This window comes from Pezoporus occidentalis, unplaced genomic scaffold (assembly GCF_034315485.1).
Source record: "Pezoporus occidentalis ecotype Australia unplaced genomic scaffold, CSIRO_AGI_Poc_V1 ctg220, whole genome shotgun sequence".
In the NCBI taxonomy this organism is placed as follows: Eukaryota; Metazoa; Chordata; class Aves; order Psittaciformes; family Psittacidae; genus Pezoporus; species Pezoporus occidentalis.
Window position 1 is genome coordinate 1138583 of NW_026914073.1, and position 22711 is coordinate 1161293.

General features: G+C 53.2%; 1 protein-coding gene across 12 annotated transcripts in view; it reads right to left on the reverse strand.

Moving 5' to 3' along the window:
- The window catches only part of ATOSB (atos homolog B), a 39120-nt gene that overhangs the window by 10050 nt on the left and 6359 nt on the right, over positions 1 to 22711 (reverse strand). For 2 of the 12 annotated variants that reach the window (XM_062620416.1, XM_062620411.1), the window contains exon 1: positions 5074 to 5487. The exons of 7 other annotated variants lie outside the window; for them this stretch is intronic. The gene's annotated coding sequence lies outside the window, so the exon portion shown is untranslated. Of the gene's footprint in view, positions 1 to 2203; positions 3243 to 5073; positions 5488 to 11906; positions 14738 to 22711 lie in introns of those variants that run through there. 3 more of the 12 variants (XM_062620408.1, XM_062620406.1, XM_062620409.1) reach the window with 3 other exon arrangements.

Consider the following 22711-nt stretch of genomic DNA (forward strand, 5'->3'; position numbering starts at 1 on the left):
CACGCTCAAAGTCAGCCAGCCCAAAAGGCATAATCAGCACTGCTGGTGTCATGGCTTAAACCCAGCTGGTAACTCAGAACTATGCATCCTCCCCTTTCCTCCCTCCCACTTTGGGTGGGATGGCAAAGAGAATTGAAAGAATGTAAACATGACAGGTTGAGATAAGAACAGTTCAGTAACTAAAGTATAATGTAAAACTACTAATACTAATAACGATAAGGGAAATAACAAGGGGAGAGAATATAAAACTAAAAGGGGAAAGGATAAAACCCAATAAACAGCAGCGATTCACAATACAACCGCTCACCACCCACCAACTGATACCCAGTCCAACCCGAGCAGTGATCTGGGCCTTCTGAGTGACTCTCCCCAGTTTCTATACTGTGCATGACATGCTGTGGTATGGAATACCCCTTCAGATAACTGGGGTCAGGTGTCCTGTCTCTGCTCCCTCCTGGCTTCCCCTCCTCCCTGGCAGAGCATGAGAGACTGAAAAGTCCTTGATTGGGGTAAACGTTACCAAGGAACAACTGAAAACATCGGTGTTATCAGCGTTGTTCCCAGGCTGAAACCAAAACTCAGCCCTGCACCAGCTACTGGAAGGAGAATAATACCTGTTACGGCTGAACCCAGGACAGATGGGAAAGGCACTGCTGGTGACCAACCACAACAGAAACACAATACACCAGCTCCCGAGGAGCACTTGCAGCAGGGGAAATCAACACCGTAAACCTCTGGTCCGAAACCTCAGCAAAAACCCTTTGTAAAAGATTGGCTGCTCATGGCACCCTACATGGGGCCTGCACCAGGGCAGGTAGAAAAGCAACTGAGTGCCTGAATGGGCAGATACCAAGGTGGTAACAGGCTGTACTCTGCCTGCCTGGAAGGCTCCTGCTTCCCTCCTCTATCCCTTGGAGAGACTGGTACTGCATTTGCATGGCACAGTCAACCACTGGGAAGCAACATCAGCACTGGCAGCAAGAGTCAGCAGAGTGCAGCAGGAGAAAGCCACATCCTTCCTGTGCGTGTCTCTGCTGGGACAAGTAAGCAGTTTCACCTGCGTTCTTTCTTTGTCCCTCCCATGTCCCTCTGCAGCCACAGACCTTTGCTCTCAAGCAGCAGAAGCCTTTCAGGAAAATGGGTCCATGAGGAGGGGCTGAGGCACTATAAATCCATCCCAGCTGACACCTCAACACTGGTCACCAGGTGATGCTAGCACTAGGCAGCAGTGCGCTAACCTGGCACAAGGGGCTGCACCATACCGTGCCAGCCCAGCAGGAATCACACAGCTAAGAAGGAGAGGGGCAGTCATTATAAGAGGGCAAATAATCACCCTTGGTGCAAGCAGAGCACAAGGCAAGAGAAGAGGCAATAGAAGCTGCTGGAAACAGACTGTCTGGAGGATAAATCGCAGCTCTGCTGGTTCTATCTGAACCCAAGGAGAAGGAAGGAAATCTAACCAGCGCAAGTGCAAACCCAGAAGCTTCCTGGCACAGGCTAAGAGCAGAGCTTGAGAAGTTCCAGCAGGCAGAAAGTTTCTATCACAACCCTGAAGAACAGCAGCACTAGCAGCAATGCTGCCACCAGAGAAGGGTTTCACCATAGCGTGAGAGACCAGGTATATCAACACGAGGAGAGACACAGACATATGAAACTGGGGACTACCTCCAGCACCATGCCTAGAAGAGGTGGTAATCCTGCAGAGAAGCTGGTTAGAGAGATGCTCAAGGAACAAACTGTGCCTGAAGGGAAAGGTGACCCACATGGACGTGGCTCTGGCAACGTCTGCGATTCAGGTTGGAGAGGAAGAAGCTCACACTTGCTGGGATTGAGAGAGGGAGGGAGGATGAAGAGGGAAGGAGCATCCCTGCCCCACTCAAGCGCAAGTGCTGCTCTTTGGGGGTCCTCAGGAGGCCCCCTGCAGTGCCAGATTCATGCAGCCACAAAGCCTCGCTCAGTGCTGGCTCCTGTGCTGACAATGGAGAGGAAGACGAAGATGGGGCAAGAGGCAGTGCCCATGTCAGGAGTGTGAGCTCCTATAAACCACCAGAGACAGCTTCTACAGAGACAGACCCAACACCTCCCTCTGCCCCTCAGCACCCATGCCCATGTTGCGAGGTCCTGCTTTTGCCCTTCCTCCCATCCCACGGGAGGGGACACCCATGGGGTGCAGAAGCCCCTGGGGGCCCTCTCCACAGGGTACCTTGGTTGGTCTCCAGGCTGCCGCAGGCTCCTGAGGGGCTGAGGTCTGCCCAGCAATGCTAATGCCTCCCAGCCCCACGCTCAGGTGCCGCAGGGACTGAGCCCTTCCGCTTGGTTGAGCCTGGATAACACAATGAAACCTCTCCCGGGAGCTCGGGGAGCAGGAGCGGAGCTCCCGGGCTGGGGACTCACCCCTGCTCCATCTGATGCCTCACGTCTTGGCACGGATCGGCTCCGCACACCTTGCCCCGGTGCCCCACGTGCGGGCGGCGATGCTGACAATAGCCCGCGGCTGGGAACGGGGGCTCGCAGGGTCTGCAGGCAGATCCTGCTATTGAACAGACACCTGTGTATGGCTTTTCCCCACGTCCAACCCGCCTTCCGCGCCAGCCAAGCCTCCCCTCCATGCACCGCTGCCCCTCTTGCCAGGAAACCACAAAGAATGAAAAGCAGCTTAAAATGCAGCATGACAATCGGGCAGCTCTTCCAAAGCAGGCAGCAGCCCCCTGCCCACCCAGCACCAGAGCAGGATCAAACCTCAAGCGATACAGCCCTCGGCTGCCCACCTCCAGCCTTCGAGCCCAGGAAACCTGCAGCAGGCAGGGCAGGGAAATCCCATTCAGCAGCCGCTCACGGAGAGGATAGCCCAGGTTGAGGACAGACCTTTGTTTCTGCCTGCCTGTCTCGCTCGCTGGCTGCTGGAAGAGGAAGAGAGGGGCGGTGGGGGACAGTGAGCAAAGATAACACCCCTAGGAGGGCTGTCACAGCCCACGTTAATCACTTGGAATTCCAGCCAGCACAGACCCGGGCGCCGCAAATATGGGCAGCAAATGGAGATGCTCAAAGCCCTGAAATAATTGGATCCTTTCACAAGAGCCGAGCCCAGAATCCAGCACAGGAATTCAGTCCCCGCTGGAAGTCGAGAGATCAAACACACCGAGAGGCAGGCGCAGCACAAGCAATCCTCAGCCACCGCCGGCTCCGGCTCCGCAGCCCCTGTCTCTGCTCTAATCTCAGGTATCTCCTCAGCAGGGAGCAAGGGCGAGGGAGGACCGCAGCAGAGCCGAGCTGGGCACCGGCCCCTTCCCACCCAACTTACTCCACTTGTGGCAAGGTGCAGAAACGCTGCCAGCGCAAGAGAGGGGTTGTGAGGAGGAAAGCGGTGACCTCGAACGAAGCCTCGCTCGACCGGAGGAACAGCCCCTGGAAAGGAGACCCCTGAAGATGCCTAGTGGGCTCTGAGCCCTGCGAGGGAGATGCCGGTCCCGGCAGGACTGCCAGCCCGCATCACGCTCCCGGCGAGGCGCACTTACTGCACACGGAGAGGCTCCTGCTTGCCGCCTCAACGGCAATGAAAAGGCACAGAGGCTTCTGCCAGAAAACAAAGAGGCAGCGGCAGAGCTGGGGGTGGGGAAAACTCCGCTGCCCAAGAGGATCCCTGCAGAGGCAGCAGGATGCTGCTGGGCTCCACTGTGGCTATTCAGCCCGAGGTGGTACCCGCTTGCCCTGTGCAGGGAGCCCGGAGGGTGGGCCAGCCCCGCTTCCCTCCCCTGGGTAGTGCCGGGTGGGAAGTGCTGGAGGACACAAGCCAGGCCCAGGACAACAGCTGGCCACACATTCCTCCAGGCTGGCTCTGCTTCATGGAAAGCTGTGTGTTTGCCCCTCGGGGTATCTGCTGCTGACACCACTGCTCCCGGGGGAAGGAGCACTGAGCCCGCAAGGCTTTGCCACCAGGGAAAACCATGGACGCCAGTGGCGTGGTCCTTGCAAGTGGTACTGTGGCCTCAGCATCACCCCGGAGCAACAAAGAACATGCACAGAGTGAAGTAAGCTCCCGGCCACCCAGGGACAGGGATGTGTCAGCCAGCTCCATTCCCGTCCTCCCGTCCCTCCCCAGGGGCAGTGTCCTGAGGGACACAGACCTTGGGCACTGGGTGCGGGCACAGAGCAGCTGCTTTGCTCCAGACCTTGGTGGCAACTGCCACCCATGGAAAGTTTTCCATCGCCGGTGATTACAGCCAGGTGCCTGTGCAGCCAGTCATAGGGTGAACGTGAGAAGGCAAACAGGTCCTGGCAGAGGGGCAGGGACCACTTCTGCTCTGTGCTTGCACAATGCCTGGGGGCTCTGGACACAACCAAGGCACCAATGCACATCATTTTCTGAGTTCAATATGGACATCTGTCTGAGGGAGCCACGCTCCAGGTCTAAGTAGGACTAGACCCCCACCACACTGAGTGATGTAGTATTAACAGTCCCTTTCATCTGATCTCCCCAGGGGAGTGATGCCCTGGGGTTGGTGTCTGAATCAGAAGCCCTGTGAACCCTACACTAACTGGTTTAACTCAACACCAATGGAAAGGCAATCACTTGCTGGTAACTCCCCTCCCATAAGCTCCCTGTGCCAGGCCATACTATGTGCGAAGTGTTAACAGCCCAGCCAGCTCTCCATCATTATGAGCCAGTTACAGAAGTATCAGCCTCTGACAGGGAGCTCCAACAGCCAAGGTGATGCTGTGCGAGCCAAGAGAAGACAGCACAGCAATCAGCGAGTGATGAGACACCTTTTGCTCCCACCTCTGCTGTCTCCTCTCCAGTCACCACCACAACCAACCACAGCCCCAGCTTTCCTCCTTAACCAAGATAACTCTTTCTGTACCCTGACCCTGTAGCTATCCACACTGCCCAATCCCAGATGCACAATACTTCACCTTCCCCACATCCTTCACAGGGCAACTGGGCTTTGCACCCTCCTATTTGTTCCCATCCCATCCCCGGGCAGCTCTGCCAGCCCAATCCGCCTAGCACACACCACACTAACAAGTCCCTGATGCCCATCTGGAAGAGCCCGCAGCAGTGTCACCTTTCCATACCTCCCAAAATGGTCACCAGGACACCGCAGAGCAGTGGAGAAGGTCCCAAGGATGTTGCATTCCCCAGTCACCTCTGGGCACAGACTCCAAAGCCATGGATGGGAAGAAGGAGCAGGTGAAGTGCCTGCAGTGGGGAGGGCAGCAAGGATTGTGCTTGCAGCATCTGCCCCATGGGAACCGCCTGTCCCCACCGCAACCCCTCTTGCAATACGCTTCCTTTTACCATAAAAGCCCTCCAAGGGAGGTGCCTGGCCACAGGCATCAGGCCTCGGGCTTGGTGTTACCAAGCTGCAGCCTGCAGATAAGGCTGCAGCTGTGGGGACACTCAGCATCTTTTCCATTCCCTGTGGTAGACATCTGTGTGTCACAGATGGAGGAGATACCACACACACACACACACACACACAGAGCCATGCTCATCCACCCAACTCTTCCTTTCCCAGCAGCAATTTAGAGAGGCTCAAGCACAGGCCAGAATGGTGACAAGGGCTGGGCGGGGATTGAGGCTTTGTCCATCTTTGAGCGTACAGAGCTGCGGGATGCTGCTGGGAAGGGGGATTTTCAGCATGAATTCAGTCCCTGTGCCTTCTCTTGTAAATGGAAAGTCTTTCCTTCCCATGGGACTGAAGGTGAGAGAGGAACATCCTACTGGCATTAGCAAAAGAATGTCACAGCTGTCATGTAAGCATACTGTTACCCATAATGGAGGCAAATATATGAGTGCACAAGCCCCTTTGAAAGGGAACGAGGGGGTCGAAGGGACTGGCATGTCTGACTGTAGGCATATCCATACACAGGGCATTGGGAGACAAAGTTTGGCTCCTATTTCATCCCATGAAATTGGCAAAACTCCCAGTCCACATGCCCTGAACCACCTGCAGTGTCCCCACCAACAGCAGAGCCCTCTGCCCAGTGCGTTCACCATGGCTGCCAATGAGCAACACACACAGCTAGGGATGCCCTCCAGACGGAAGGGGGAACCCGCTTGGCACTGTATGCTTCATGGATATGGAGGAAGCAAAGGCTCAGTGGGTGCTTCAAGTCAAGAGAAGGCTGGAGAGGACGTGTCCTCAGGGCTATCTGGTGCGTGCAGCCTGCAGGGAATACAGAGCACCAGGGCACCGGCATATCAGCATCCTGGGTCTTCACAGAAGCAATAGCAGACAGGGACAGGCTCCAAAGGCAGATGCATCCCCAGACAACCCCCATGCACTGAACATGAGCCCCATGCTGGTGCCTGCAAGAGGTGAAAGCCTCCATGGAAGCACTGCGTGCTGCCACTGTGCAGCCCCTGCTTTGCTGTGCTGCATCTGCAGGAGCACACAAAGCTCAGAAACATCAGAAAACAGCTGAACTACAGCAGATGGGTCCAAAACACCTTAAGCCTTGGTGGCAGATATGCTGCTGGGGACAGAGGTGTCCCCTGAAACCCGGTCTTCTTAGGGAGACACCTGAGAGCTCTCCATGGACTGTCGGGAATCAGCTCATCCTGGACACAAAGGGATGCTGCTGTTTCCACCTTTGCTGCGGCAAACAGACCCCAGGGGCTTCTCGGTTCAGACCACCAGCCTCTGCTGCTCTTGATGTGTTCAGGTGGTGTAACAGGGATATCCAAGCGACACAAGACTGCCAAGAGCATCACAGGGTAATGAGCGGACTGTCAAGGAAGGGAGAACACATAGGACTTGGAGCAAGACAGCGGCCCAGCATCAATGAAAACCCAAGGAAAGGCTAAGAGGAACAACTTTCGAAGGGATTTGGAGACTAACACAGGCTCATGGGAATGTCCTAGACCTTGAAAACCCACATAAAAGCATCTGGGGAGCCTGGACATCGTCCCAGCCTCTGACAGATGGGGAGGCAGACGTAGCTACTGCTGCAGGTCAGCTCTACCCAGGCACCATGGCTACACACAGCCCCCTTTGCTCTGGTTTATTACTCTCACACACAGGATGGGGCGAACACTAAACCCCTTTTGAGCACTCACACACCAGACACAGGCTTCTGCAACATCAGGCAGCAGGGTCAAAGCTCAGAGACACAATAAACTGCTGACCAAAGATTTTTCCTGAAGACAAGGCTGCAGCAGCCAGCCTTGCAGGACGGGATCAGGAAAAGAGCAGCCATGAGAATAAAAGGCTGGCAAAGAAACAGAAAATACCGTGAGCAAATAACTCTTTCCAGACACCCTTCTGGGCGCATCTCAACCTCCATGTGCTCAGGATGGTCAGGCAGCTGGAGCTTTTAGAAAGGCTACTGGTGACTGCCCCTGCAATCACCACTGTCTCCAGGACAGACAAGGGGAAGATAAACTTGCAGCCCCTCCAGCCGGAGGGCTGGGGCCAGAGTCCTCCCCAGCATCCCAACAGCACCAGCACCCCGGTACTGATCACAGCTCTGCACTGCCAGCAGAGCAGGGCGAGTGGTTTACACCCCGAGCTTCACTGCCAACTGGCTCTTTGTGCTCACACAGGGTGGGAACAACGGAGAGATGGGTGCTGCAGCTCTCTTTGATTTGAGAGCTTATTAGTTCAACTAAAGGAAGAGTCAAAGAAAAGGGGCATGTACTACAAAGCGATCCAGAGGCTCTGGTCCTAAGAAGAGAAGAATACCTGTGCTTGATATAACTGGAACATTTTTCATTCCTTGCTTTCATTGTGCAGATTTTATTTAGGCAATTTAAAATAAAGCTTGCCTTCTTTCAGGTGATATTTGATTTCCATCCTACTCGATGCTTGCCTGAATAGACTCATAGTACGTCTAAACTTTCTCTCTCAATCAAAGAGCTGGGCAGTGCTGCTAAGGCAGTGCCTCCATCTCCTGGCACTGCTAATACCACATGGATGAGATGAACCAAGCGAGGAGAAGGGACTGCTGAGTCCAACATCAGAAGTTACATCACCAAGCACCCCAAGAACTCCAGAACTTGGGAATAACAATGGTGGGAAGGGACATCAGGGGGTTTGGTCCCAGGGCCAAGCTCAAGCAGGTTGCTTAAGGTTTGCCTTTGCCAAGGGCTGAGTGTCTCCAAATGTGGACACTGCCTCCTTTCTCTGGGCTCTGCTCCAGAGCCCAACTGCCCTTTGGGGAAATATTTGTCCTAATATCTAATTGCAATTTCCCTTCTGTGCCATTAATGCTCATCCTGTGCCTGGGCGATTCCCAGGAGAGCTCAGCTCCAGCTTCTCTCCAAACCCACAGCCACTGGCAGCAGTGAGAGCCCCCTTTGCTGCCTTCCCTTTCCCAGGCTGCTTGAACCCACTGCTCTCAGGCTCTGCCTGCTGCAGTACATCAGAAGCCACATGGCAGAGCATCTCTGGAGGCTGCTGGAGCCTCTAAGTCTCCATCCTGCCCAGCCAAGGGTGCCAGCAGGGCAAATAGGAGGTACCTGCATGCAGCAGGCACTTGCACACCTTGGGGATGTTGGATATAAAGACTCACCTCAATACTGAGAGCAGTGGGGGCTGGTTTTTGAGTGTTTGATCCTTGCCCTGGTTAGTAGCAATAGCAAACCTGCAACAAACATAGGTTATCCTGAGCTGGGATATCCCAAATACCTGCTCTGAGAAGTTTGGTCCTAAATACAGAGAGCTTTGGCTTCAGTGCTGTGGTATCTCCATCACGCCCACCAGTGACCTGTCCTCAGCAGTGATAAGCAGGACCATCAGCAGCCAAACTCTGAAGAGATCAACTGAGCTAAATGGAAACTGAACAGTCCAGGGACAAAGATCCACCCCATGCACCGGTGGCTGGGATACCTGGTCACTGCACTGCTCCCTTCTGCTCCTTTGGTCCCTCCTGTGAAGGCCTCAGCATCAAGGATGCCCCAGCCCACCCTAGGACAGCAACGTACCCATCGCTGGAGATGTCTCTTCTCCCAAGTAATAAGTGATAGGACAAGAGGTAATGGCCTCAAGCTGAGCCAGGAGAGGTTTAAACGGGATATTAGGAATGATTTCTTTACCAAGTGGGTGCTCAGGCATTGGAACAGGCTGTCCAGGGCAGTGCTGGAGTCACTATCCCTGGAGGTGTTCACAAATGGTGTAGATGAGGCCCTCGGTGACACGGTTTAGTCTTAGCAGTCCCAGGGAACGAGTTGAAAATGATCTTGAAAGTCTTTTCCAACCTGGTTGATTCCACGTGGGCAAGGCACACGTTTGGCACACGGCTGAGTCAGATCCCAGCCCATTCCCAAGCCACGGGCACTGCTTCAACACACTACATCCTCCGGCTTCCACAGCTCTCCTCCGTCCCCTACTCCATCGCTTGGAGACCCAGCACCCTCCAGGCCCCTTGGGCTCCCTTACAGCCCATCCCTGGGCCAGCACATGCCTTCTGCTTCCCGCTGACTCATCGCCTCTGCTCACACCCTCCTGCCTGACTCACCCCACCGCTGCCTCAGCCCTGTGCATCCACACGTGTGCCGCTGCGTGCGCCCTGGACGCAGCCCTCGGGCCGTGCCACACGCTCTGCAGGGCACCAAACGGAGCAGGGAGCCCGTGACAGAGGCTCAGTGCCTCCTGCAGCACACACACACACACACAGCCACAGACACACACAGCCACGCTGGCTCTGGTCCACTGCGGGAGCCGGGGCACGCTGGGAGCACTGCCCTGTGCCAGCGCTGCCGAGATAAGGAGCGATGCTGGAGGAGGGCTTCCTCCGAGCCTGACTTCCAGGCAAGCCCGTGTGCTTTATCAGCACATAACCCTCCCGCTGTGGGAAGGTTACCCGGTGCTGCCGCAGCCTGGATCCACACCACTAACCAGCCTTCGGGTACAGCCAAACATGCCCCATGGGGCCGTGCCGCTTCCCAGTCTGACTGGGAGCTTCCTGGAGGACAGAAAGGGTTTTCTTCTAAACACGGCTATGGTGGGTATCAGCTGGTGCCACTGCACATGCAGCGCTCTCCTGCGTTCAGCTGTGACTGCTATTTTTTCTCCTTCCAGTAGCTGGTGCAGGGCTGTGGTTTGGTTTCAATCTGTGAACAACGCTGGTAACACACGGATGTTTCAGTTGTTGCCCAGTAATGTTTACTCTGAACAAGGACTTTTCAGACTCTGATGCTCTGCCAGGGACACCAGAAGCCAGGAGGAAGCAGAGACGGGACACCTGACCCAAACTAGCCAAAGAGTATTCCATACCACAGCACACCATGTCCAGTATAGAAACTGGGGAGGGTCACCTGGAAGGGCCAGATCACTGCTCGGGTCATGCTAGGTACTGGTCAGCAGGTGGTGAGCAATTGTATTGTGAATCACTGCTGTTTATTGTTTTTTTTTCCCCTTCCCTTTTTAGTTTCATATTTTCTCTGTTTGTGATTTCCCTTATAATTACCATTACTGCTAGTAGTAGTTTCACATTATACTTAGTTACTGGGCTGTTCTTATCTCAACCCGTGGGGTTTACATTCCTTCCATTCTCCTCCCCATCCCACCCGAATCTGAGGGAGAAGAAGGGAGGATAAGTGAGTAGCTGCATGGCTCTGGGTTACCAGCTGGGCTTAAGCCATGACAAGGGCCCACAGGCTTGCACAGTCCAGTTCCTGGATATGGCTTGTACAAGCCACACACACAATACCATGCACACACATCCTCCGCAGGCTGCTTCCTGATAGCAGTGCCCCTAATTCTAGGAGCTGAAGCCCAAGCAGGCTTCACCCCACATCCTTTCCCTCCACCTCTCCCCCAGCATCACAGGACCACAGCAGCAGAGGCGACAAGAGGCGGACGGCACACTGCAGCCACGCCGGAGCCCATTGAGAGCTGCAGCACACACCTCCCAGCCGGCGAGCAGCTCCGCGTACCACAGCACATCCATCTGTGTCAAGGAACACACGAGAGCGCCGGCGCACACACAAGACACCAGCCTGTGCAGCACACCCGGTCACGGACCTCTGCCTCTGCCTGTCATAGCTGTAGGATCCGTTTCCCATTGACTACAGGAGGAAATCACTCAGGATCAGACACAGGCTCTTTTCTCACTCTTTCCTCCCCACATCCCACGTGTCACAGTCACGCTGACAAGGGGTGGTTATGGTCCCTTCCAATCCCTTCCACCCAGGAGCACTTGGCCAGCTGCAGCGTTTTGCCTACACATGGAACTGCTCACACAAAGCTTTCTGGTGCTGCAACAGGACAAGTCACTCAACCAGCGCATCTCCAGCAGGGTCACACAGCTCCAGCTGGGTCAGGAGGCCCTGACATCCAGGAATTAAAGCCAGACTAACTGTCCTTTAGCCAGGGAGGAGGAACAATGTTTTGGGCTGGGCTATCATGCATTAAAAGAGACAAAACCCAATTTTCTGCCAAAGCTCAGGACTACACGTCAGAACTGGTGATTCTTAATGGATTTTTACATTCCTGACCCTCACCATGTACAAACAGAGCCTTTCTCCCTTCTCGGGGCAAAGAAAACAACAGTTCCCCTGCACACCACCCTCCTCTCTTGGGATGCCTCAGTCCCTGGGGTCCTTCTAAGGAGGATGGAGGATGGGGTTCCATAGTGCTCAATGTATGAGACAGACCAATTTGAGACAGACCATGATGATTTCCTTCCAGCCCCCCATTTGTGACTAACAGAGGGGTAACACCCCATCTGCAACACCCAGAAGAGCAGAGAAGAGACAGCAAGCTGCTCTTGCTTCTGACACCTCTCTCACACCAAGGAAATCCCTTGCAACTGCCTCTGGTTTCCCTTCTGCAGTGCAGGGGGCTAAGAAGAGTGGCAGAGCATCCCTTCAAAGTACAGTGACTAGACCTTGCTGCCTTCAAACAGCAGGTTTCAGGTCAGCAGGCTGGGACCTGTCAGCAGAGAGGAGTTTACTCACCCACCTTTACGTTAGTCGCATGCTTCTGCAGCACACGTGATGCCAGAAGATGGGGCTGAAAGAGAGGATTTTGGGCAACAGCAGGTGAGGAAGTTCAGGCTTTCTCAATGTCAACGCTAAGCAGCAAGAAGTACACAAAGTTGACCCTTGTGCTGAAATGGTTCCTGGTTACAAGAACAGGCACACGGAGCACAAATCTGAGGCCATCTACAAAGGTGAGCAGAAGATGATATGGTCTCTGGGAGCCCTGAAGCCTTCCATTTCTGGGCTCTCCTCACAGCAGCTCTGTGCTCCCTACAGCTCTCCCTTGGTGCTTGAAAAGTAGAGCAGCCTCCAGGCTGCTAGGTCAGGTGGTGGATGCAGTGGCCCTCATGGAGTATTCCCTGGGATCAGCTCTCACCTCCTAGACGGAGCCCAACGAAGCATCAGCCTTTTGCCCCAAAAATCACATCCAAGGTCGTTTGATCCAACATAAAGACCAGATGTGGAATTTCTTTACATGAAACGGGGGAGCTCCATCATCCTGCGCCAGCGAATGGAGCTGAAAGGCCAAGTGCCAAGTTTTAAGGACTAAACCGCCTTTTCTGGTCGGTAACACAAATCCAAGTTGGCTAAAATTGGAAAGCCCACCGTGTGCTTCACAGCTGGTGCTCATCCTTCCTGCAGGCTGGAAGCCCTTATTGTTCCACAGCCCTGATCAGGTCCCCGCCCTCAGCAAGGGGATGCTCTTGTTGACTCAGCACATCCTGCAGCCCTCCATACACGTCCTGGGTGGGCCGGCCGGCTGGCTCGTGCCATCCGAAGCTGAAGATGGAAACGGGCTGTGTCCTCTTCCCACCTTGCTGTGGGAAGGGAAACAGATGTTTCTGCCATCCATCCCTTCCCTGGCTTCTATTGCTGGACCCCCGCACGGCAGCCTGAATAGATGACATGAAGCAGAGGGGCTATAATTGGGCTTTACTCCTTGAGTACATGTGAGAAATACGGTTTTAGCTTGGGCAGGCATTGAAAAGTCAACTTCCCTCTTCTGTCCAGGCAAAATGTGCCTGCAGGCACCCAGAGCTGTCTCCTCTGTCTCCATTTTGGAGAGATCATCCCTTCCAGGCATTGCCTTTTACTCTCTGCAGCCTCCATCTGCCCAGATCTGGTGGGAGAGGCCCAAGAGCTGCCTACAAGAGTGATGCTGCAAATTCACATGCCATGTGTGAGGGCAGCTGCAAATGCTATATGGAGGGGGAAAACAAAACCAACCCACCCCAAAGTCCCAGGGCAGAAGGCCTGCACAAAGCCAGCAGTCCTGGCCTCCTGGCTCCCAGGCTTGTGTTCACCACTCATTCATCTCAGGATACAATTCCAGTTTTCACTCTGCTCCTAAAGCTCCCCATGAAGTTGTTCTCACTGAGTTTCACAATTTCTTTTCTCCCTCTTCCAGCAGCGACCTCAACCACTGCTGCCTCTCAGCAAAAGGGTCTCCATGACCTTTGTAATTCAACACACTGGGAAAGGCTCAATCCATTCCCTCTATTCCCAGCCCAAAGCAGACCTTAAAAGCCCTCTTTGTTCCTGCTACAAACCCTATCCCACAACTGTGGCTTAACCCTTAGGGCACTGCCTCAAATAAAGACTGCTTCAGACAAGCAAGGCGGGTTGCAGCATCCATGGGAAGCTGGACCTACAAAAGAGCTGTGCTGACAGTCTGCTGGTGGCTTGCAGGACACACTGGATACACACAATGGGCAGCACGGGGTGATGCTCTGACCGTCCTCATCATCAGTACAAACAAGTACCAACATGTGCATGTGGGGACCGTGTGCCCCACACTGCTGCAGACACATGGGTTGAGCTCACAGTGTTTTATAGCCTGCTGGTTTTACTCTGCCTGCCTTCAGTTCAGCAGGTTTATTGCAAAGCAGGCTCCATGCAGGCAGATTTGGGGCTGCAAGGAAGGAATGGGATTGAGGAAAGAAGCAGATAGGATCAGGAAATCCTCTGCTCCTGTCCTCAGCTACAGCCACTGCTCCATGGCCAAAGCAGAGACAGCGAGGGATGCCATGCTGTCACCTCTGCAGCCTGCACATAGGTAAGTGTGGTGACAGCACTCCGGATTCTTGCTTTGTCTGAGACAAGCCCAGACCCATATCCCGAGCAGCAGCCCATAAATCACACGAGGGAGGAAGCAGTGCCATGGACTTATCATGATCATATGCCCTGCACATGGGAATGCAGAGGGGATGGAAGGTGCAGCTAGCCCTCCTTCCCCTAGCATGATCCCTGGCACAGGAGAAGGCGGTATGCAGCAAGGACTGTTCTGTGGCATCCCAAAATGATGGAACACAGCTGCCCTGCAGCACCCTGAAACACAGCTCCACAGCAGACAGAGCAGGCTCACACTGCTGCACCCCAAAACACCACCTCTGTAGACAGGATGGGATAGGGCTGCTCTGCAGCACCCCAAAATGCCATTTCCTACCAGCTGCTGTAACTTCCCCTATGCCCCTTTCCGGTCCTGCTCCGCCACAGGGAAACTGAGTCACAGTGAAAGGACAGAGAGCAGGGAGGCAGCACCCAGCACAGCATGGGGAGTAGGGCGAGGATGGCATCGACACCTCTAAAACCCCAGCGATGGGGAGAGATAAGGATACCCACATGCCCCACATTAATCAGCTACCTGAATTACAAGCCTCCTGTGTTCCCACCTCCCTTGAAGCAGAAGCTGGCCCCATTCTGCTGCTGGCCATTCGGACTGCACCCAGCTCTGCTGGGCTACAACTGCTCCCATGGACTGACTCGCATGCTCCCTGGAGCCAGAGAGAATGGGAACATGCAGGGCCCTGCACCAATGCATGTAACTTAGCATGGCCCAGAGCAAGGTATGGCACATAGGAACAAAAAGCCCCAAACCAAACCCAAACAAGTTAAAGACCCAGACAGAGCATTATAAACCAGAAGAGTGTCCTGGATCCCAAAAGGCTGGTAGGGGACTGGACGCTCCTTGACAGCAAGTGGTTGCAATCTTTACTTGAAAAGATTCATGCGTTTGAGTAACCTCTTGGATATTCTGGTCCAGCTCTAGAGCTGATGAGTTTCCAGGTACTGATGTCAGCCTCTCTGCTTCCACCACACACCTCCAGAAACCCTTCTGAGGGCCTGCTTTCCAGTTAAGGTTTCCACAACAGTGCTCACCCACTCCAGCATCCTTTAAAATCCCTATGTCTGGTGCAGTAGTAAATCACCACCCATTTATCTGCCTTGCTGGCAGAGAAGCTAAAGATTTGCTCATTCAGGCCCTGGGTTAGACATGTCACCAACATTATTAAAGTTAAGGGTTTTTTTACTGCATTTCTCAAGATCACAGTGAGGTTAAGAGCCCTTCTGGGCCGCTGAATGGGAAAGCAGAGATCAAGCTGCAGAAAATACACAGGTATTATACCCTTCTCATCTGAAAATCTCCTGGCATCTTTACCCAGGCTCAGGTCTTTTGGTTCCTTTATTCCACTTTCCTGGGGACCCTGAAAACAGACCCTTCCCCAGGGAAACACGTTAAGGTGGTAAGTTCTGTGGTTGCCATAAAACCATAACGCTAGTGCCAATACCCTTGCCCCAGCTCTGTCTCCCAGGACAGCAAAACAGAGATTAAACTCATTATCCCCTATCACTTTATGGCGCAATCTTTTCATTTCTCTGTTAACACACATCTGAGACGTATCGAGTGTCAGGCAGGCTCATTCCAAAGGAAATTCCCTGCTCTTTCCTTACAAGGATTTGTGCAAGTAATGACTTTTTGGTAGCAAAAGAAAGTCCAAACCAAATCAAAACACCACCATCAACCCTCCCCCCCCACCCAAAAAGCACTCCAAAAATTCCACTTTAAGGCTGATTAAGGACAGAATTTGACTTTTCTTTCAGACCACAGCTTTGATCAGACCTTTCCCAGGCTCTGGAGGGAAGAACTGAGTGTTCTCCGTACTGCTCACACTGGTGCAGCTCCATCACCAAGGCCTGGGGTTGTGTATTGAGGAAGCTTTCAAGTGGGAGATGCCTTTTTCTTCCCAAAAGTGACCAGCACATGAACACAGGCATTTCCTGGTAAACTGTTCCTCCTTGCTTCCAGCCTTTCCTACAGAGGTGGCCTCTGATAGCAGCCTTCCTCCGGAAGCACTACTGCATTTTGCTCTGCTGCTCTAACAGTATGATATTGAAGGGAAACAGAATTAAGCAGAGCTGTGATCTATAGTAAATCATTCCTCCTGAGCTGCCAGGGAGATAGCTGCACAGGAGAAAGACAGGAGCTCTGTTTCCTCAGCAAATCTAAGCCACGAAACACCCCTTCGGTTACAAGGAACAGGCGCAGCAGCAACAGGAGCACTTTCAGGGGGCCAGATTGACACCGCTGGTTTCTGTGTCCTCTCTGTCCAGATTTATCACAGGACCAGGCCAGACCATTGCAAACACCTTAAGATCTCAGGCCATCAGCGCAGGGAGGATGTCAGCAGACCAGACACAGACAAAAAGCCTGAGAACATTCTAGTTCCTCAAAAACTGCTCGTACTTTCAGCTGTTGCTGCTCCTAGAAGATGAACTGAAAGCAAAGCTCAGACCCAGTACTTGATGCCATGGCAGCTTTGTTTTGCCAGATGCCACAGCAGTGAGGACTTTGAGCTTGCCCTCCCTACACCACCAGCCCAGCTATGTTAACCTCACCAGCAGTGCAAACACTGGTGTAGAAAGGACCGGAGTGACCGTGCTAACCTGCCTGTGCTGTGCTCTCTGCACTGCTACAGCTCTGCTGACTGGCAGGAAGAAACCCCCATTGCACAGAGTCCAGGTATCTTCTCCACTTCCAAGCTGAGCAAAGAGTTGGCTCTTGCAAGCTATTTGTTATGCACCTTCCAGATGGGGCAATCCACACAGCACTGCTGGGCTCAGCTATCATCTCACAGGCTAGGGAATGCAGAAACATCCATCGAGTCATAGCTTCCTCTTGGTTCCAATGATCCATCATCTCTCTGCTGTAATCCCCAGCTCTGTTTCCACAGCAGCACCATTCAGGTTGCTCCTGATGCCCGAAAGGACACTGGCCACTTGCTCAGCACGGTGTCCCCACTGACTATTAGCAGGTTTGCACGTCCACGACTTGCCTAAGGCGATGGCAGTGGTGAAGTGCAGCAGCACGTAACCCACACAGGACTTTCCAAACTTCAACACCGCAGCTCAGCCAGGAGGAAATCTCTCTTGGCTGCCTCTCCCTAAATGCTTATTCCAGCACTGCCTGTCTTAAATACTCCCCAGACTGGGAGAAGAGTATGTGACCACACCACCTTCGGGCTTTTCTGATGTGCTTGCAGTAGGAACAGGCAAGGCAGTAAAAGGGAGCAGCACTTCAGAGATGACACAGTTATACCCCATCAGGTCACAGCACCCAGGAGTTGAGTCTCAGGCAAGGTGCTGTAAAAATGGCAAAAGAAAGAGCACCACCTGCCCTAGAAACCGACATTCATACCCCAGCACACATCCATAACTCAGAGCCCTCTCTCATGGGCTCTGCATCCACTTCATGCTATGGTTCATGGCACATCTTGAGGCCACAGTCTGGAAGGCAGATCAGAAACAACAGGCTGTATAAGAGGGGTAAGAGGGAAGTACAGTTTGGATTCTGACCACTCTCCACCACCATCCACACCCGTAATATATTATAAACACCAATTCTCATACCAGGTGCTGAAGGTCACATATGTGAAGAGCAGTGCTCAAGATGCTGATCTGGAATTGCCTTCAGGGTCAGGTACCAGCGTCCCAGCATCCTCCATGGGAAGCAAGCTGTTCCCCTCTGAAAAGGGAAGGAACCTGCAGGAAGTGGGAGGGAGGGAGGAAGCACACTGCTCTCTGCTGCAGACAGCTTTCCCAGAGGCACCATGTTCCAGCTTCCACCTCCTAAATAAGGAGGTGTTCTCCCTTGGGAACACCAGGGTCCAGAGTCCAGGGGACATTTTACAAACGCATCCAACCTGTTCAGGAGTTCTAATCATAGAATGGTTTAGGTTGGAAGGGACCCACAAAGCTCAATTTAGTCCATTCCCCTGCAACGAGTAGGGACATCTTCAATTAGATCAGGTTGCCCAGAACCATGTCCAGCCTGCCCTTGAATGTCTCCAGGGATGGTGCATCCCACACCTCTCTGGGCAACCCGTGCCAGTGTTTTACACCCCCTTTGTAAAGAATTCCTTCCTCACATCCATCTCCCTCTTTTAGTTTAAAACCATAACTCCTCATTCCGTAGCAACAGGCCCTGCTGAAAAGTCTCTCCCCATCTTTCTTATAGGTCCCTTTTAAGTACTGAATGGGTGATCTGGAACTGCAGCATTGCACAGCCTCTACAGATCTTTCAATCACCCTAAACAGGAGAGGGACATGATGGCATATTGGGAATGGTGAAATGGTTTTCAGGGGAGTTTCTGAGGCTTTGTCCCCTCGTTCAGGGTGGATGGAGAAGTAACAGCTCAGGCTGTGACACTTGTAAGCACAGGGCTGATGGGCAGCTCACAAACAGGCGTCCTTTCCTCCCCAGTTCTGCCTGAACGTCCCAACCCCAGACAAACTGATCACAGGCACCACAGCAGCAACCCATGACAACCCCACATACGTGAGCTCAGAGCATCCTCTGAAGGTGGAAGCGGTGGGGCAGGCTTCTTCCCCTCTGTTCTGGGCGCAGAGCTGCAGGCAGGGCATTGCAGCTCTGTGAGCACTGACCTTTGGGAGGTGTAATGGGAGAGCTCTACAGATCACACAGCCATCCACACTGAGATGGGCAAACTGCGCTTGCAGCCAGCCTGTCCCTTCCGCCCGGCTCGCACGCAGGGCTTTAGGCACATAATGGATAACAGGTCAAGTCACAGTACACAACATGGCCAGGCTGGAGCTGGCTTCCTGACCTATTCTCTGTGCACAGCGGTATCATGATGTTCCCTGCTTCCTTCAGCAACAGGAGCCAGCTCTCCACCAGCACGTGGCAGTGGGTCTGCCCAAAGGCAGCTTCAGAAACATCTAACCCCTCCTTTACCTGCCTCAGAGGGCACACTAGGGCTTCTGCTCTCCCTCACAGTACAGATACCCCAGAGCAAGGCAAACTGGCTGTGAGAGGTGGATGGTTCTGTACAGGGCCAGGCATCCTGGGAAGACACATGCATGACTGCAGCCACTTACATTGATTAACTGAGGATAAGCAAGGGCAGCAGAATGACTTGCTTTCCTCGGTGGTGCAGTGAGAGGGCTCAGGAGACTGGTTTTCTTTCTGGTTTAGCCTGCTCTGCAACTCCAGCCTTCAAACACAACAGGTCTGCAAACAAGAGCTGCCTGACCCTTCCCCAGTGAGGGGCGAAAGAAGGGAGGAGGTGGACAAAACGCTGCTGGTGGAGGGGAACAGCTCTGGATGCTAGATGTCATGCAGGAGCCCAGTGGTGCTGAGCCCATGGCATGGCTGCGATGGGGCTGCATCAAGAGCTGTGGCAGGTTGTAGGTTTGCCCTGGCTACTCCTTCACCGTGCGCTGCAGAAAGCACACAGCAGCAATGCTGGCTGTGGCAAGCTGCCATAGCAATCCCCCCAAGAATGCTCCTGCCTCCCTTGTCTCTGCTCCCCCAACCTTGCTGTCCCCTCCCCGCTCCCCTACACATAAAACCTGCTGCACAACATCCAAATGCCTCAACGTGCTCCTGAAGGGCTGTTCATCACCCTGAGGAAGGAAGGGAGCTGAGGTGGAAGCACACTCCCCAAGCATCATCCCCACATGTTTCTTGGGCAAGGTGCCTACTCTGTACCTGGTGCCTCACACCCCACTGTGTCTGCATGACACAGCAGCCAGACTTGGGGTGTAGAGGCCTTTCTAGCTGCAACCCCATTGTGCTGTGGCAGGCAGGGATGCTTCAGCATCACTGACTGTCCCATGCTGCCTTCTCCATGGTGGTGACTCACAGCCCTTGCTCAGCCCAGCAAAACACAACACATCTGCCTACAGGTGAGGAGCTCTTTCCACCTTGTCTCAGTACCAGCTTTTGGTGGAAATGGGGGTCCCAGACTCTTCTTGCTGCAGCCTGGCAGGTACCTCCTGAGTGTCTGCTCTCCAGTCCCAGCCCACTCCCACTTCAGGCTGGTCTGTTCTGCTGCTCCAGACCTCTCTGTGGGCTTGAATTAAGAGACAGGATCTTGCTTTGCTTCCTGTCCTAAAAGCTGCTGTCTACTGTTGCTATGTGCTGCTAAACACTTACCTAACCTGGCACGTAAACAGAGTTCCTCTCCCTTTCACCTCTCCCATATGGGTACAAGATACATGGAGAAGAAAAAGGACCCTCCTGAACCACACTCACGTGCAATATGTGATATCTTTTAATTAATTAATCCAATGACTTAATAGAATGGCTTAAAAACCCAAAACCTTCTAAAGCTCTGCTTCCCTCTCCCTTCTGTCCTTCCCCAGATCTAGCAGGGCCCATCAGATCCAGTTACATCACTTGTGGGTTACAGCAGAGGCTATTGAAGCCTCAGTCCTGATCCAGCATGAGTCACAGAGCTCAGAAGACTGTGCAACTTCCCTCTGATATCATCAACCATGTCTTACACAGGCTAAAAATAAAGACAGGCCAAAACTGCAGAGCCACATCTTGCCTTGACGTAAAACTTAGCAAAGCTCAGCGCTTAATGAAGCTCCACTTGAGTGAGTGGAACACAGAAAGTGCAGAGGCCAAAAGGCTTGGGTGTACAAACAAGATAAAGGCCAAGAGGCTTCATTCACGCTGTGCTGTGCTGGGGAACAGAGATGGCAGATGTGCAGCAGCCATTCAGCAGTACAGAGAGGGCTAGAGCTGGGCTCTCATCACTCCCGGCTGTGGGCTTTGGGGTATTTCCATACCCAGAGGTTCTGCAGCACTCATCTGAGACAACAGGAACTGAATGCTGCATTTTTAGCAGTAAAAGACTGGAAAGCTGCAGCCTGATTCCCACCACACAGTGTGTGGGCACCCACAAAGCAAGGTCCAAAGTGTGCACGGTGCTAAGGCTAAAAAAAGGGGTCACACATACATCTGATATGGCTTAGATGCTTTAGGTAAGTGAGGAATCCAAAGTTCTTCCTAACCCCTGGGACACTATGCTCCAGCAAAACCTTCACACATGAGGGTACGGGACTGTCACATAGCTCTTAGCAGGGAGCTGTGGGATTGCACACAAATAGGAGCTCAGAGGGACACCGGCAACGTTCGGAGACCTAAAATTAGCCTCAGCAGATGATCCTCTGCTCCATTCTTGGGAGCAGCAAGAACCGAACAAGGATCCAGCTGTCCCAACACTCCCATGAACAGGGTCTTCGAATGCCCGACCTACTTGCAGCAGAGATGGTAGGGCAAAGAGGGGATTCCTTGCATAACTCCAGTGCCAATACTCACATGGGACACAGGACCCCATCTCTGAAGGGGAGGGCAGCATTTTCTTGGTGTTTCCAGGGGAAAAAAGACCTAGTCTTAGATGAGCTGGTCGGACCAAGGAGTGATGGCAGCCCACACAAGCTAAGAGCAGACTGAAGGATGTTAGGCTGACCACTTTCTATTGGAGATATAACCTCCACTGTGCCTAATCTTTTGAGTCTGCCAGTGAAGCACTCCATCCTATTCCAGACAGGCACTGCAGGTCTGTCCAAGGGTGTGCAAGTTGTACCAGCTTCCAAACTAATGCCAGCTGCACTAAACTGAACTAACATGATTAATTCAGTTCAAATACAAGTTCACTAATATCACCTGGGTTAGGCGATATCCAAACCAGAGAAGAGGTCCATACCAAGAATAAGAAATGGAGAAGCTGCTGCATTACACATATATAGGAGATCTGTTGTCCAATACCAAGCTGTTTGCTCAGCAGGGCAGGGTGGGGGAAGAAAAGTGGATCCAACATGGTGAGCCTTGTGTTAAAATGCCTCTTGTCAAGAGGCAGCGGAGCCCTGAGAGGGTGCTGTGAGCTTGGTGGACTGGGATCTGCAAGCAGCTCCATCAGAATGGAGGGCAATCCTTTTATCTGTTCTTAGCAACATAACATGTGTCTTTACCATCACTAAGAGACCACTGAGCAGGTACTGGTGATTAGTGAGACCTCACCTGGAGTACCGTGGTCAGCACTGGGGACCCCAGCACAAGAGGGATGTGGATGAGTCCAGAGGAGGCCACGAAGATGATCCAGGAGCTGGAGCACCTCTGCTACGGAGACTGAGAGAGTGCAGGCTGGTTCAGCCTGAAGAAGAGAACGCTCCTGAAGGGGAGACCTTAGAGCAGCTCCAGTGCCTGAAGGGGCTACAAGAAATGTGGAGAGGGGCTTGGGACAAGGGCCTGTAGGGACAGGACAAAGGGGAATGGCTTTAACCTGACAGAGAGGAGATTGAGGTGAGACATTAGGCAGAAGCTCTTCCTGTGAGGGTGCTGAGGCACTGGCACAGGGTGCCCAGAGAAGCTGTGACTGCCCCATCCTTGGAAGTGTTCAAGGCCAGGTTGGACGGGGCTTGGAGCAACCTGCTCTAGTGGAAGGTGTCCCTGTCCATGGCAGGAGGTTGGAACTGGGTGAGCTTTAAGAGCCCTTCCAACACAAACCATTTCATAACTCTGTGATAGAGAGCAAGCTCATGTCTGCTGAGAGCTCTGGGTGAAGCCTTATCTCTGTTTGCTCAGGTGAAGAACAGCAACCAGCAGAGACCAACAGCTGGGATACGCTCCCATTCCACAGAGTCAGGACACAGAAGCATGAGTGCAGCAGAACAGCACAGTCTGCAAGCTCCCAG